Here is a 13,994-nt window from a genome sequence, read left to right on the forward strand (position 1 = left end):
TTTTAACCACATAATCTCTAAATTTTATGACCAGAAATGTTTACAAAATCCTGTATCACATTTAGAATAGTTAACAGGTTTTTTCCCTGGATTCCAGCCATATAAAAACATGTCATCTGCAAATGAAAATAATTGAGAATTTTTCATTTGTCTGTCAAATAATTCTCAAATTGCAAGCTAGAGGTTCTAACATAAGGTTAAAAAGGAGAGAGGGGGCATCCTTGTCTAGTACCTCATTTGAGTTTAAAATTAGAAGGATAATAGTTATTTACAAAAATTGTAGTCCAAGCAGTTGAGTAAATATTTTATATAAAATTTAAAACACCCCTAAAGTTAAATTGAGTTAATGCTTTAAACAGGTAAGACCAGTCTTCTCTATGAAAGGCTTTTTCAGCATATAATGTTATTAACAAAGCCTCAGATTGAGAGTTAACATTTTGCTTTTTATGATCATCCCAATACTTTGCTGTGACATAAAGAATGCACCTCATGTTCTTGGTAGCAAAATGTGCCTGAAGAAAACTACCCAGGTTTTGCTGTATAAGATCTGGAAGTATTTTATTAAGCCTTTTTGCGAAAACCTTCATCAGAATATTTTAATATGCCTTTAGAAGTGAAATAGGTCGATATGAACCAATTAATAACAATATTTTCAGGGTGCATCCAAATGGGATACATCCGAAGGTTCTAAAGATATTTAGCTCAGTAAAAGACAGTTTTATTTTTTTCAACCAGAAAGTTACAGATCATTGAGTGCAAATCATTGAGTTGGACTTCAGTAGTGGGAAAACTACTAGAAGTGATGATGTTCAGTATGTTATACAAAACAAAAAGTAAGTTAGCATAGCTTTCTGATAAAAATGTTGTTCATATTAACAGTAGGCAACCTTTTAGCTAAAAATAGTATCAATAGTTAAACTAATGCTAAAAATATAGCTATAGAATTTTGCTCATGTCAGCCCACATGAAAAGTATCCTAATTCTAGGACAAGAGGATATCTGTGAAGCTAAATATGTTTAACTTTTTAAATCTACTATCTTATATGTTAACATGTGTAAAAGGCAATCTGAGGGCCCAGACATTGGGCCTATCTATCAAGCTCCGAATGGCCCCATGTTTCTGGCAAGACCGCTGCTCCATAACCCTGTCCGCCTGCTCTGATGAGGCGAACAGGAATCGCCACAATTCAACCCGATCGAGTATGATCGGGTTGATTGACACCTCCCTGCTGGTGGCCCATTGGCTGCTGGTGCAATGCTGAATACGGAGAGCGTATTGCTCTCCGCATTCAGCGATGTCTGTCGGACCTGATCCGCACTGTCGGATCAGGTCCAACAGACATTTGATAATTCGGCCTCATAGGGAAAACTATCTTTGAACCAAAATATTTCCAGGTCATACCAAAAAGTAACTGATTAGTATCTTGGTAATAGTCCACTTTAGATGTCTTCAAAAGTAATCTGTTGTTTTTAATGTATAATAGTCTATATGTAAAGAATTGTGTTTAAATTGGGCTAGATTACAAATAGAGTGCTAAACATTGCTTGCGTTCAAGCAATATTAGCACTACACTTTGTAATACCAGGGCAATGTGCCCTGGTATTACAAGTAAATCGCAATGCGAAAGTGAGCTTGCATTCTCATTGCTAGGAAGCATTGCGCTCATGAGAGCGAGCTTCCATAGGCTCCTATGGGCGCCTCGTTCTGATGCGCAGCAATGGGCAGCATTTTTAAATATATATGTATATAGATATATACATATATATTTATGTGTTAATATGTCTATTTTACTGCCTGTCCCTCCATCTGACACTGAGGCAGGCGTGACAGTATAAACAGGCCATAAGCCCAGCGATAGGAAAGGCTGTGACCCTCCAGGGGCATATGCTTGGAGCCCACTCTACTCAACTACAAGCATTGAATGATAAATTTGATCACATTACTGCTATGCTGTCCTCTCTATGTAACCAGGGAGCCACTTCAGCGAATACACCCCCATTTGCTTCACCTCCTGTGGTTGCTATGACCTCCAGTTCAGATTCTTCTACTATTCCCTCCTCTGCCTGACAAATTTGATGGTTCTACACAGGATTGCCGAGGCTTCTTAAACCAATGTAGACTGATCTAGCAATGTTCCAGTCTTCCCAAGCCAGAGTCACTTTCATCATCTCTTAGCTAAAAGGTCAAACACTAGCTTGGGTATCCCCTTTAATGGAGAACAGTGCTGTTATTGTGGACAATGCTGAAGATTTCATCTCCACTTTTACCTCTGTCTCTGATATTCCAGGCAGAGCAGCTGCTGCTGAATCTTCTTTTCTAGAGATCCGCCAAGGTAATAGATCTGTCTCCCAATATGCCATAGAGTTTCAAACTCTTGCCTCTGAGACTAATTGGGCTCTGGAGCTCTAAAGGCAGCTTTCCGTAGAGGATTAGCTAATAGAATTAAGGATAATTTCACCTACAGAGAAATCCCTGAAGCGGTTGAAGATTTTATAGCTCTCTGTATAAGCTTGGACACTCGCTACCTAGAAAGACAGTGAGAAAAGGGAAGAGGCTATTGCACCTCTGTCAGGAAACCTGTACATTTAAAATATAAACAGTTGCGTGATACAGTTTTTTTCTAGTGGATGTGTGCTGTAAGATTTTGCGCTTACCAGAATGTATGGCACTGTGCTGTGACCAGTGCAAAAACGCTTGCTAGCACTTAACAGTGGCTAGTAAACTGAACTCGGTTCACCTCCCTGTGACCACCTCTCGGCTTGAATGCTGTGACCACCTCTCGGTTTGTAAGATACACTGTTATGGGGAATGTCAGTCTGCTTTGTGTGCCAATAAAAGCGCTGGAACCAGGAATAAAAACAACTTCCGAATAAAATATCAAATGCTTTATTCTATGACGCGTTTCTCAACCACAGACTGGTTGTTTCATCAGATAAAAAGCGAATAAAAATGGTTACAATTAGTAACAATATATACACAATATGTTTCGTAAAAACGGAAGTTGTCACTAGTATCAGAACCAATGAATGGTCCACAAGGAAAAACAAACACACAAGCCGATACATATTAACAGCTGTTACACATAAAATCTTTAACCATTCAAATCTGTGAGTGATCACAAGGTGGCTATTAGAAAATATAAAATGGTAATTCTGTCAAATAGTTGCAATTTGTAAAACCATACCAAGTTCACTCACATTTATATCCCACCCAATCCGAAATTCAGATAATTCATCAAATTTAACTAACATTTGTAAGCACAATTTTTTATGTAAAAAATATAATTAAAATATATATATAAAATAATAAATAATAATAGATTGTGTATACGCTATGGTAAAGCCCTCAATAGTCTTATATGGAAGGCACATATTAACCTACTATTCCCTGGCACACTGTATTTTCGATAGTAAAGGCTTTAGTTGAAATAAAATTGCCTGGCGTACAAGCCCACCATCATGAGCCTGATTTGCTTAAACTGTTGTTTGAATATGCATATTCAGTATTGAATATTGATAATATTAAGTGCATAAATGTGATCGTTAGGAGTATGTTCATTCTACAAGTACTCTTGTTAGGAATACGTTTATTCTACAAGCACTCTTGCACATATATATAAAAGGGAAATATATGTTAACCCCAAATTGGGCGATCTTTTAATGAGCGCTAACTTAAGAATTCATCAGTAGTCTCCAAAGGGATTGTATTGGTGTTTATGTGTATGTTATTTATACACAAAAGGATCTTTTGTGCATAATGAAAAAAATTTGAATATTTGCTAACCATAAATGACACTGAACCATAATGAGCTAGCTAACCGTTAGTGGTCATATAAATAATATCCATTTAGAATGGTTCCAGCACACTAAATGTTTGGACAATTCAAAATAAATTCATATAGATAAATGTTCCATGACTGTGAGCCTAGAGCCAAATAGCCCATCATTGTACAATTATTCCAATAGCGTGAACCCACCAGATGAAAGTCCAGTACCATATATCAACAAAGATTTATTTTTACATCAGATCAAAATCATATTTTGTCTGTGATATATATACATAGTGATTTACACAAAACCCACACAAAACTCTTACTGCATTACAAATTGTCTCTCTAGAATTGTTTACCATTTTCACACACATCCATCATTATATACATTCCTCATTACACACCTTATCATTAAAAACAGTTGCTTTATTATTGGCTAGATTTAGAGTTCTGCGGCCAAAGGGGTGCGTTAGCTACGCGTGTATTTTTTCCCCCGCACCTTTTAAATACCGCTGGTATTTAGAGTTCACAGAAGGGCTGCGTTAGGCTCCAAAAAGGGAGCGTAGAGCATAATTTACTGCCACTGCAACTCTCAATACCAGCGGTGCTTACGGACGTGGCCAGCTTCAAAAACGTGCTTGTGCACGATTCCCCCATAGGAAACAATGGGGCAGTTTGAGCTGAAAAAAAACCTAACACCTGCAGCCCCATTGTTTCCTATGGGGAAACACTTCCTATGTCTGCACCTAACACCCTAACATGTACCCCGAGTCTAAACACCCCTAACCTTAAACTTATTAACTCCTAATCTGCCGCCCCCGCTATCGCTGACCCTTGCATATTATTTTTAACCCCTAATCTGCTGCTCCGTACACCGCCGCAACCTACGTTATCCCTATGAACCCCTAATCTGCTGCCCCAAACCCCTGCCAACCCCTATATTATATTTATTACCCCCTAATCTTCCCCCCCCCCAACGTCACCGGTACCTACCTACAATTATTAACCCCTAATCTGCCGACCGGACCTCACCGCTACTCTAATAAATGTATTAACCCCTAAAGCTAAGTCTAACCCTAACACCCCCCTAAGTTAAATATAATTTTTATCTAACGAAATAAAATAAATCTTATTAAATAAATGATTCCTATTTAAAGCTAAATACTTACCTGTAAAATAAACCCTAATATAGCTACAATATAAATAATAATTATATTGTAGCTATTTTAGGATGAATATTTATTTTACAGGCAACTTTGTATTTATTTTAACCAGGTACAATAGCTATTAAATAGTTAATAACTATTTAATAGCTACCTAGTTAAAATAATTACCAAATTACCTGTAAAATAAATCCTAACCTAAGTTACAATTAAACCTAACACTATACTATCAATAAATTAATAAAATAAACTACCTACAATTATATCAACTAAACTAAATTACAAAAAAAAAACAACACTAAATTACAAAAAATAAAAAAAGATTAGAAGAATTTTAAACTAATTACACCTACTCTAAGCCCCCTAAAAAAATAACAAAGCCCCCAAAATAAAAAAATGCCCTACCCTATTCTAAAATAAAAATTGTAAAGCTCTTTTACCTTACCAGCCCTTAAAAGGGCCTTTTGTGGGGCATGCCCCAAAGAATTCTGCTCTTTTGCCTGTAAAAAAAACCATACAATACCCCCCCCAACATTACAACCCACCACCCACATACCCCTAATCTAACCCAAACCCCCCTTAAATAAACCTAACACTACCCCCCTGAAGATCTTCCTACCTTGAGTCGTCTTCACTCAGCCGAGCCGAATTCTTCATCCAATCCGGGCTATGTCTTCATCCAAGCGGGGGCTGAAGAGGTCCATCATCCGGGTGAAGTCTTCATCCAAGTGGGGGCTGAAGAGGTCCATCATCCGGCTGAAGTCTTCTATCAAGTGGCATCTTCAATCTTCTTTCTTCCGGCTCCATCTTCATCCCGCCGACGCGGAACATCCTTCCTCCACGACGAACTCCCGACGAATGAAGGTTCCTTTAAGGGACGTCATCCAAGATGGCGTCCCTCGAATTCCGATTGGCTGATAGGATTCTATCAGCCAATCGGAATTAAGGTAGGAAAATTCTGATTGGCTAATTGAATCAGCCAATCAGATTCAAGTTCAATCCGATTGGCTGATTGGATCAGCCAATCAGATTGAGCTTGCATTCTATTGGCTGATCGGAACAGCCAATAGAATGCGATCTCAATCTGATTGGCTGATTGGATCAGCCAATCGGATTGAACTTGAATCTGATTGGCTGATTCCATCAGCCAATCAGATTATTCCTACCTTAATTCCGATTGGCTGATGTTACTAATTGTAACCATTTTTATTCGCTTTTTATCTGATGAAACAACCAGTCTGTGGTTGAGAAACGCGTCATAGAATAAAGCATTTGATATTTTATTCGGAAGTTGTTTTTATTCCTGGTTCCAGCGCTTTTATTGGCACACAAAGCAGACTGACATTCCCCATAACAGTGTATCTTACAAACCGAGAGGTGGTCACAGCATTCAAGCCAAGAGGTGGTCACAGGGAGGTGAACCGAGTTCAGTTTACTAGCCACTTTTAAGTGCTAGCAAGCGTTTTTGCACTGGTCACAGCACAGTGCCATATATTCTGGTAAGCGCAAAATCTTACAGCACACATCCACTAGAAAAAAACTGTATCACGCTATAAGGCGCCCTCTTTCTATCTTTATCTTTTAAACAGCTTTGTCCCCACACTCTGGGATCAAGAGGAGCAGCCCGACCCTAAAGTAACAGTGGCAACTACCGCCTATGGACATAAAACTGTCAAGGCTGATTTCAGAAGCTCAGTACGGTAGATCCGTTTGAGAATCTTATTGGTATACATCCTTTTTTTCACACCAGATTTTTTGTACAGCGCGCCTTTTTGTTTCCCCTTCTGTGATACTACACATTACCAACCTGTACATTTTAGAACTATGTTTTCCCTCTCCACCTGCTGTTTCCTCTTCTCCACCACTGGTTGCGGAACCTATGGATTTAGGAGCTGTCCATCTATCTGAAACTGAATGACTTAAGAGACGCACTCTTGGACTTTGTTTTTATTGTGGTGCCAATGACCATCTACTCAGAGAATGCCCTGCCATCCGGTAAAAGACAGAGCTTAGTGGAGTCAGGAGAAGTCCCACTAAGCTTGAAGTTTCTAAACACTTCTCCCCAACGTATCATGGCACCTCTAACAATAACTGTAGACTTTATACAACACCATTTGGAAGCCTTGGTAGACTCCGGTGCTGTAGGGATTTTTCTTGATTCCACCTTAGCCCAACAACTGCAACTTCCATCTCATACTAAGTCACAGTTATTTAAGGTAGCCACTATCGATGGACATCCTTTGGGGTCTGGATTTGTGCACTCTGAGACTTTACCTCCGCAAGTTACTGTTGGGATTTTTCATCAAGAGGTCCTTAAATTTGACCTTATTGAATCTTCACTGTGTCCCATACTATTAGGATTACCCTGGCTGACTCTACATAATGGTACCTGTTTGAAACCACTATTCCTTAGGAAACAGCATCTCTTGTCTTCCATCACCTCTGACTCTGGTGTCCCTGAACCCTATAGTGCCTTAAAGTTTATAGATGTTTTTGAGGAAAAGGGGGCTGACAAATTGCCACCCCATCGGACTTATGATTGCAAGATTGACCTGTACTCTGGGGCATCTAAGGGTAGAACTTACCCTCTCTCTCAAACAGAAACCAAAGCTATGGGTGATTAAATTAAAGAGAACTTGGCTAAGGGCTTTATTCATCCATTTTCATCACCTGCTGGTGCAGATTTTTTCTTTGTTGAGAAGGATGGGGGTATATGGCCTTGCATTGATTATAGAGAGCTGAATAAGATCACAATAAAAAAACGGTACCCCCTTCCATTGATTCCAGAATTATTTGACCGTCTTCGGGGAGCCCAGATCTCTACTAAATTGGATCATTGTGGGGCATAAAATCTGGTCCGTATCCATCCAGGATATGAGTGGAAGACAGTCTTTAACACCCGGGCTGGACATTACGAATATCTGGTTATGCCCTTCAGACTAGCAATGCCCCGGCTGTCTTTCAGGCTCTGGTGAATTATATCTTCTGAGACCTTCTCAACAAATATGTTCTAGTTTATTTGGATGATATCTCAATCTTCTCTTCCTCCATAAAAGAGCACCGCAGTCATGTGAAACAAGTCCTTTCTCATTTACGCAATAACCACCTTTGGTTATTGTCCAAATGTGAGTTTGAAAGACAAGAGATCTCATTTTTGGGAAAATGTCATATCTAAAGGCGGATTTGCCATGGATCCCAATAAATTACAGGCAATTGCTGATTGGCCTTAGTCCACTACAGTCAGGGGAAATCAGCACTTCACTGACTTTGACAATTATTACCAGAAGTTTATTAAGGACTAATTATTGCCCCAATAACTGCTCTTACCTGAAAAGGGGCTAAGTGCAAAATTTGGCCCGAACCTGCTCTCAAGGCCTTTGAAACGTTAAAAAATTCCTTTTGTGCTGCTCCCATTTTTGCTCACCCAGACGCTTCTTTACAGTTTACCATGGAAGTGAATGCTTCAGATGTTGGTGCTGGGGCAGTACTTTGCCAACATAATCCACAGACTGGAAAAAAAGTCATCCTGTAGCTTTCTTTTCCAAGAGATTCTCTCCAGCTGAGTCACACTATGATGTGGGAGAGAAAGAGCTGCTGGCTATCAAGATGGCTCTCTCTGAATGGAGACATTTACTAGAGGGTACCATATTACCTGTTTTTATTCTTACTGACCATAAGAACTTGACATACCTTGAAACTGCTATGGGCTATGTTTTTCTCCTACTTCAACTACATTGTGTCTTACATTCCTGGATCTAAAAACACTAAAGCTGATGCCTTATCTATGCAGTTCGCTCCAGATACCTCACTATCTGAAAAACCAGCTGTTTTTAGCCGTTTTTCCTGAACTGTACCTCCACCTCTTCCAGTTACAGTTCATAGCCAGCCAGAATATATCATTTCAAAGATTCTGGATTCCAGATATTACGGTCATCGACTCCAATACCTTGTTCACTGGAAGGGCTATTCTGTTGCAGATCGCTCCTGGGTTCCTGCAAAAGATGTCAATGCTCCAGCCCTTCTTAAAGCATTACATCTTGCTCATCCACATAAGCCTGGTGGCCCTCTGAGAGGTCCTTGAGGAGGGGGTACTGTCACACCCTGGGATTGAATCTGAGACCTCAGCTTCCTGGGCTGTTGCTTTTGCTATGCGCTATCCTTGCAACTGGACTGAAGTCTGTTTCTTTTGCCTAGTTAGCTTTTTGTTTTCCTGCACTTTGGCTTCACCTGCCTACAGCTGCAGGTAACTGGCAATTACTCTCTGCCCTATATAAATCAAGCTCTTCCAGCAGTCATTGCCTCTTTATTGAGTTTCTACTCAGGGTGTGCTGTTTATTGCTATTTTGGATTGCTCACTGTTACAGACTTGGATTTGGATTCTGGACTTTGCCTTTTTCTCTGCACTTTGGTACTTCATTGGATCTGCTGTTTTCTTTGATCTTGGAACTGGACTTTGACTACGCTGTGCTTTAACCCCTTGTACCTCGCTGTGTTGTTTGCCTTACTGTTGCTGACCTGGATTGTCTTTGACTACGCTCAAGTCTGACCCCTAGTTACTGTTTCCAGTACTAACAGATTGTATCCTTTTGCAGCACTAGTTTTCCTTGCTCAGTATCTCCAGATTCATCTAGTACTGTACAGTTCGGACTGCATCCAGAGCTTTTTTCAATAAAAACTATAATTCCCTCTATTTTGAGGGCATTTGGTGCACTTTTAGAAAATTAACCAGAGATCTGATCTAATTGTTACCGCAAGCTTGCCGTAGCAAAAAAACAGCCACTTGTTATGGCTGGCTAATTATTGCGCTACCGCAAATGAGCAAATTTGTCCGTTTGCTGGAGCACGGCAATTTAGCACTCCATCTAACCCATTGTGTTTAGATTTAATATAAGTCCATGATGAGTAGCAGATTAAATATTTGTTTCAATGAAGGTAAGCAACAGTATTTTATTTTTATTTATTTTTTTATCAAAAGGTATTAATTTTTTTCAAACAAAGCATTTAACCATCTCTCATTTAGGATTACTTAATAGGAGTTTAAAGATGAAATATTATGCACAACAGCTTATCCTTAACAAAGTTTGTTTTACCTAAACAAAAGGAACAGGTTTTGTGAGTGGTGTCACATTTTTTGAAACTTTTTTTCCGTTTGTTTCTTTAATTAAAATCCATTTTGTACATATATATGTTTACAGAATTTTCAGTACCGTTTTCTAGTAATGTGGTTATAATGTGGTTATAATGAAGGGCTGAGAGACGTTGGCTGGATTGGCATATATCTGAGCACACTGAGTGAATGAGCTGGTGCTGTCATGCCTGAGCTGGATTTTAATCCTGGAACCTCTGGTTGCTGCTTTTCTCTCCTTCCCTCCTGAGCCACTGGAGGATCCAGTATCTTTCTGTTGTTGCTGAATGCTTTGTTTGATGTCTGCATTGGCTGGCTCTTTGGTTCCACTTGTCTGTCAGGTGTAGGTGGTTGCCTAATCAGCTGCCTATTAAAAGGCTGCTTCCTGCTTCCTTCCAGTGCCCGTATATTGAACTTTGTTCTTGGGTGTGCTAGCTGTGGCTCCATTTTCTGCTAAACTTTGGAACTTTAACATTGGCTTTGTTACCTGATCTTTCCTTGGATTATCCCTTTTGCTCTGATTTTCATTTTGCTGTTACTGACCTTTGCCTCATCCTGAGACTATGCTTTTGCCTGCTGATTCTGATTTGCCATCTGCTCGTCTCCTGCTGACCTCTGACCTTCCTGGAATCTGATTTGTATTTCATCTGCATGTAGGTTTGACCTCAGGTTATTTCTGACTAGTCTTCTGTATTTCCCTGAACTGTGTCAAGACCTTCATATCACCTAGTGGTCTGGTCCTGGGTCCTATCCAGTGTGTTAAGACAGTGTCTGCTATTTACCACTTCTTCACCTCTGGGTCCATACCTGGACAGACATTTATCTACTGTGATAGGTGCAGAGAGAACAACATACAGGACACAGATCAGAGTAAACTAATATACTGTACATCACTGATTAGTGAGCTGAATTTTGGTGATTGCTGTACATGCACCAAAGGTTCTTATGGCGAGGATTGTAAGGCTTTGGTTGTGGTTTAGTCCATCACTTCCTCTTTATATGTGTGTTAATAGATGAGGAACAAGAAGCTCTAACCAAGGTAGTCCATTTAAAAAAGCTGAAACCTAAATTTGGAAAGTGGTGGAAGTAGTCAATCTTTAATTGAGCCCCCCGACACCCGTGTGATTCTACAGCAGAAAACCACAGTGTTTGAATTTGGAAAGTATGCAAAGGGCCGGCAAAGGACCAAATGACTGTTATTATGATGTATCAAATAGAAAAAAGTTGCAGACTGATCCATAGTTGCAAATAAAAGTCTATTTTATTGTATACAGAGTATATACATAGAGGCCTATTTATCAAGCCGCCAACCGCAAATACGCCGTAATTCCACAGTGTAATTGTGGCAAGCTTGATTCAACCTATTTATCAAAGCCTACAGACCGGCAAAAGTTGAAATTTGTGACATAACATACGATCTGCCGGTCTCAATCCGACACAGATCGATGCTTACGTCATTACAGATGTTCCGAATACAAATTCGGCACTATCTGACACCTTTTGCCATTTATCAAATTTCGAACAGGTACGCTCGCCACTATTCCGGCCCAGCGTACCAGGTTTTCAATCCGCCACCCGGGAGGCCTTGGATGCCTTAGGAATCAATGGGAGTCTGAAAGCAGCAAAAGCTTATGTTCGATGCTGCCAGATATCCCATTGATTTCTATGGTATAAAACAAATTACGTTTACACCTAACACCCTAACATAAGCCCCCAAGCCTAAACACCCCTAATCTGCCACCCGACATTGCCGCAACCTAAATAAAATTTATTAACCCCTATTCCGCCGCTCCTGGACCCTGCCGCAACTGTAGTCAAATTATTAACCCCTAAACCCCTGGCCTCCCACATCACTACCATTAACTAAACCTATTAACCCCTAAACTGGCAACCCCCTCACATCGTCATAAACTAAATTAAGCTATTAACCCCTAAACCTAACAACCCACTAACTTTACATTAAAATTACCTCATCCCTATCTTATAATAAATTAAAACTTACATTTAGAATTAAAATAAACTATATTAAACTATTAATTAACCTACCCTAACTATTATACTAAAATTACATTAAACTATATTAAACTGTTAACTAACCTACCCTATTATACTAAAATTACATTAAACTATATTAAACTATTAATTAACCTACCCTAACTATTATACTAAAATTACATTAAACTACCAATTAAATTAACTACAGGGAGTACAGAATTATTAGGCAAATGAGTATTTTGACCACATCATCCTCTTTATGCATGTTGTCTTACTCCAAGCTGTATAGGCTCGAAAGCCTACTACCAATTAAGCATATTAGGTGATGTGCATCTCTGTAATGAGAAGGGGTGTGGTCTAATGACATCAACACCCTATATCAGGTGTGCATAATTATTAGGCAACTTCCTTTCCTTTGGCAAAATGGGTCAAAAGAAGGACTTGACAGGCTCAGAAAAGTCAAAAATAGTGAGATATCTTGCAGAGGGATGCAGCACTCTTAAAATTGCAAAGCTTCTGAAGCGTGATCATCGAACAATCAAGCGTTTCATTCAAAATAGTCAACAGGGTCGCAAGAAGCGTGTGGAAAAACCAAGGCGCAAAATAACTGCCCATGAACTGAGAAAAGTCAGCTGCGTGCAGCTGCCAAGATGCCACTTGCCACCAGTTTGGCCATATTTCAGAGCTGCAACATCACTGGAGTGCCCAAAAGCACAAGGTGTGCAATACTCAGAGACATGGCCAAGGTAAGGCTGAAAGACGACCACCACTGAACAAGACACACAAGCTGAAACGTCAAGACTGGGCCAAGAAATATCTCAAGACTGATTTTTCTAAGGTTTTATGGACTGATGAAATGAGAGTGAGTCTTGATGGGCCAGATGGATGGGCCCGTGGCTGGATTGGTAAAGGGCAGAGAGCTCCAGTCCGACTCAGACGCCACCAAGGTGGAGGTGGAGTACTGGTTTGGGCTGGTATCATCAAAGATGAGCTTGTGGGGCCTTTTCGGGTTGAGGATGGAGTCAAGCTCAACTCCCAGTCCTACTGCCAGTTTCTGGAAGACACCTTCTTCAAGCAGTGGTACAGGAAGAAGTCTGCATCCTTCAAGAAAAACATGATTTTAATGCAGGACCATGCTCCATCACACGCGTCCAAGTACTCCACAGCGTGGCTGGCAAGAAAGGGTATAAAAGAAGAAAATCTAATGACATGGTCTCCTTGTTCACCTGATCTGAACCCCATTGAGAACCTGTGGTCCATCATCAAATGTGAGATTTACAAGGAGGGAAAACAGTACACCTCTCTGAACAGTGTCTGGGAGGCTGTGGTTGCTGCTGCACGCAATGTTGATGGTGAACAGATCAAAACACTGACAGAATCCATGGATGGCAGGCTTTTGAGTGTCCTTGCAAAGAAAGGTGGCTTTATTGGTCACTGATTTGTTTTTGTTTTGTTTTTGAATGTAAGAAATGTATATTTGTGAATGTTGAGATGTTATATTGGTTTCACTGGTAAAAATAAATAATTGAAATGGGTATATATTTGTTTTTTGTTAAGTTGCCTAATAATTATGCACAGTAATAGTCACCTGCACACACAGATATCCCCCTAAAATAGCTAAAACTAAAAACAAACTAAAAACTACTTCCAAAAATATTCAGCTTTGATATTAATGAATTTTTTGGGTTCATTGAGAACATGGTTGTTGTTCAATAATAAAATTAATCCTCAAAAATACAACTTGCCTAATAATTCTGCACTCCCTGTATATTACATATTTAAAAACCTAACCCTACTCAAATTATTGAAATCTACAATTAAAACTTACTAAATTACATAAAAAATAATACCACAATATCAAAATTAAAAAAGAATTACACCTAATCTAATAGCCCCCCCAAAATAAAATAAAAAACCCTAGCCTATGATAAACTACCAATG

This window comes from Bombina bombina, chromosome 2 (assembly GCF_027579735.1).
Source record: "Bombina bombina isolate aBomBom1 chromosome 2, aBomBom1.pri, whole genome shotgun sequence".
In the NCBI taxonomy this organism is placed as follows: domain Eukaryota; kingdom Metazoa; phylum Chordata; class Amphibia; order Anura; family Bombinatoridae; genus Bombina; species Bombina bombina.